Source organism: Cricetulus griseus, assembly GCF_003668045.3.
Source record: "Cricetulus griseus strain 17A/GY chromosome 1 unlocalized genomic scaffold, alternate assembly CriGri-PICRH-1.0 chr1_1, whole genome shotgun sequence".
In the NCBI taxonomy this organism is placed as follows: domain Eukaryota; kingdom Metazoa; phylum Chordata; class Mammalia; order Rodentia; family Cricetidae; genus Cricetulus; species Cricetulus griseus.
In genome coordinates, this window is record NW_023276807.1 from 49447603 (window position 1) to 49451779 (window position 4177).

The following is a 4177-nucleotide window of genomic DNA, read 5'->3' on the forward strand; positions in this document are numbered from 1 at the left end:
ATGCAAACAGTAGGAGAAAACCCACAGAACAAATCATTCCTTAATTAATTTTCTTCCCTGACCAAATAAAATCAAACAAAGCAAACAAAAGAAATCTATATAGTAAAATGATGTTAGAATCTATCCCCTTTTAATGGATACAAAATTTTAATATGTTTGGTTGTGGCAGCCTGATGAACTAGTCAAATACATGTGTAACTTGGTATGCATATTGCTGGTGTTCTTTTGGGTTTTTTGTTACTATACAGGGTCTTACTTTGTAGTTTTGGCTGGCCTGGAACTTTCCATGTAGTCCAGACCAGCCTTGAACTCAGAGATCAACTGGCTTCTGCCTCCTGAATGCTGAGATTTAAGGTGTGTGGCCGAATGCCCAGCTCTCAACCCCAAATGGAGATGTGACTCTCCCACACACCTTAAACTGGCCCTGTGACAGATCGCATATATTCAACTCAGAGTGTTCAATCTGCTATTGCTGAAGTCTCGGTCTGGTGCTAAAAGCCTAAAAATAAACAATCGTTTCCTTTCGGGGCACTGGGATTTGTCCTATTTGAATTACACAGATTGCTTGCATTCCTTGGTATCTAAAGTATGGAAGGCTGCAATTTGTTTGCAGCTCTTTACATGTGTTTATTTAGGGGTGGACTAGTCCCCCTGCAGGCTAGGCTGGTCCTACAGCAACAGGGACAAGAGATCAGGCCTCCTCTGGATTGAGAGGGAATTTGAAACCTCTGGAGGAAGCTAGGTGTTGTAGTGAAAGGTTTACATCTCCATTTGGGGCCCAGGAAGGTAGGATAGTGTTCAGAGACTTTAAAGAAAAGCCCGTAGAATAGCTTTATTTTCATGGTAAAGTTCTGAACTATGCAAACTCAGACCAAAACATTTGAAAGTATGTGTGCACTAGAAGAAAATAGTTGTAATTTAGACTTAATTCTTATTTCATATAGTTGCATTTTCCATACACATATACAATGTAGGTGCATACACATATACAATTATATGTGTTGCATATAATTATAATTTGCTGAATGTATTTATTCCAAAATTTTGTGCTTTGGAGTTGATACTTAGAAATTAGATGCACACTTTACACTTCAAAGTTTACCTTAAATGTTTATGTTAGATATAGAGTTAAGGTTCATGAGTCTACTGGATCTAGCCTAAAAAGTTTTCATTATCTTCAAAATGAAGAGTCTCAACTCCGGTTGACCCAATACTTACATGATACAATGTGACGGTTAATTTCAATTGTTAACATGATTCTATTTTTTTTTAAATATCTAATAAGAGGGGAATAACATGGAATCGTGGTCTAAAGAGGAAATTCGAAAACAGGGTGGGGAGCTCTAATTAGGGAAGAGGGAGGGAGAGAAATACAGAAGGACATACTAGCAAATGGGCAAAAGATCTGCAAATTCTTAAAAATTCTTAAAAAAAAAAAAACCAGATAAAGCACTGTGAGACAAATAAACTTTCCAAAATACCATTGAGTTCATTTTGTGTTGGCTATCTACTGCTGGGCATGGGGCCTGCCTTTAAGTGGGTTAATATACCTTAGTGAGACTCTGTTAGAGAAATTTTTCCTGAGTGGGTATCAGTTAAAGATAGCTTCTTGTTAGGGAAGGAAGCATGTGTCTACTTCCCTCAGCACTGGGAACCCATCTTGTGCAGGCATATGCAGGCTCTGTGCAAGCTACCAGGGTTCATATGTGTGTTGTTCCTGTGTTTAGAAGGCTTTTTTCCTTGGTGCCCTCCATTCCCTCTGACTCCTTTAATCTTTTCACCTTCCCTTCTACAGAGTTCCCTGAGCTTTGAGGGGAGGGATATCACAGAGACCTCCCATTTAGGACTGAGCGTTCCAAGGTCTCTCACTCTCTGCACATTGTCCAATTGTAGGTCTATGTATTTGTTCCCATCTACTGCAGGAGGAAACTTCTCAACTAAGTAAGATCACTATTGTAGATTGCAGAGTTTGTAGCTAGGGTGGCATTTGCCCTTCTCCTATGGCATTGTGCAGAATAACTTCCAGCACCATGAGCACTAGTCAGTAGAGTTAAAGGCTCTAGGAAGGAATCAGCCTGACTTCTCCATGTTCAGTGAGTTGTGCATGTGTTGTCTTCAGCAAAAGGGCCTTAAAATAAGTTTGTGGAGAGCAATCAATACCACACTACCATTTCAATTGCTGTTCTAAAGGGCTTGAGCAGGAACATTATGCATTTTACTCATTGACTAGAGATATGAATCAAGGAAAAGCAGATCAAGTTGCCAGAAACCAGACTGGCTTAGAAATCAAAAGTTTAGACTGACCATGCTGTAAGGCTTCCCTCCCTGGTGGCTGACCAGAGAGTGAAGGATGGAGCAGTGAGTTAATGCACAGATAGAAGATGCTTTTGTAGGCAGTTTGTAACTGTATCTTGCTCTCAGTACAGGGGCTGCCTTAGGCTCTCAGGCATGGACAATAACACAGATGCAAAATGCATGGGCAGTAATGAGCTCAGGGATGTGAGGAAAATGAGAGGAAGGCTTCTCAGCCTCTCCATTTCCAAACAGCTGCGTATCTGCATTCCAACCTGGCTTGAGCACAACATCCCCTGTGCAAGCAAATTCTATTTGTCTGTGTGCAAATATCACAATGCACAGGCACACCTATCTACCATGTACACAACAGTCAAAAGGAGATATGCAGGGTAGAAAGACTGCATCAAGAGGAAAGAAGTGAGATAGTTCTTAGGGTTTCTATTGCTGTGAAGAGACACCACGACCATGGCAACACTTATAAAGGAAAACATTTCAATGGGACTGACTTGCAGTTTCAGATGTTTAGTCCATTATCATCATGGTGGGAAGCAAGGCCACATGCAAGCAAACATGATGCTGGAGAGGTAGCTGAGAGTTCTTCATCTTGATTTGCAGGTCACAGGAAGTGAACTGTGTCCCACACTGGGTTTGGCTTGAATATATAAGATCTCAAAGCTCACTCTCACGGTGACATACTTCCTCCTATGGTCCACGCATTCAAATGCATAAGTCTATGGGGACCATACCTATTCAAACCACCACAGATCATAATTCCCAATCCTAGCTGACATTAGAATTTTTAGGGAAGACTTTAAAAATAGTGATGTCTGGTCCTCCCATTTTTACTTCTGAAAAGTCATTCTAATAGCTGTGTGTGTGTGTGTGTGTGTGTGTGTGTGTGTGTGTGTGTGTTATATGTACACATGTTTGTGGGTGTCCAGAGCTGTCCTCTGATATCCAAACATGTCCTGCAGCAAGTGCATGCACACAATAACTAAATGCTACAAAAAGCCAGTGTTACAATAAATCTTTCCTCCAAAAGCCACCGAGCCCCACTGCCACGCGTGCACTTTACGCCAGCTGCCTGCCCGAGTTAGGGCCCCAAATAGTACACAGAGACTTTTATGATGTACAAATGCTGCTTGGCCAACAACTAGGATTTCTCATCTACTAGCTCAGTCATAATTGTCATAAATCTATATATTTTTATAAGACTTATCGGATACCTTCCATTGGCGTCCTCCCTTGCCGGTGGATCACATGGCGCCGCTGGAGGATGGTAAGGGGAAAAGGGACCACTTCCTGGGAAAAGGGACCACTTCCTGCCTGTCCTTCCTTAAATATGAGTCTCCCTGCTAATGTCACTTCCTGCCTGGATCATCACTTCTTTACTATATTTCCCAGAATCCTCTTTGACTCCTAGTCCTGTCTAACTTGCTGCCTCATTGGCCAAACAGTACTTTATTCAACAATCAATAAGATGAACATACACAGAAGTACATTCCCCATCAAGCCAGTTGTTTAGATAGAGGTAACCACAACCTTGCACAATGGCTTTATTGATCTGCATAGAGGAGGACTGTTATTTCAAAATATCTTATGCAATTATCCTCATTTTACCTTTAAAACCTTTCCCCTCCTAAATCCTGTTGAACCTGCTTTGAAGTTTACTATGCCACAAGCCTTCTCACTATTATTTGCTTTTCCCCAGTAAATTTAATTACATTTATTTATTTATTTATTTATTTATTTATTTATTTATTTGCGTGTGTGTGTGTGTGTGTGTGTGTGTGTGTGTGTGTGTGTGTGTGTGTGCGTGTGTGTGTGTGTGTGCACATGTATGTCCATGTGAGCACACAATGCACGTAGAGGTCAGAGAGCT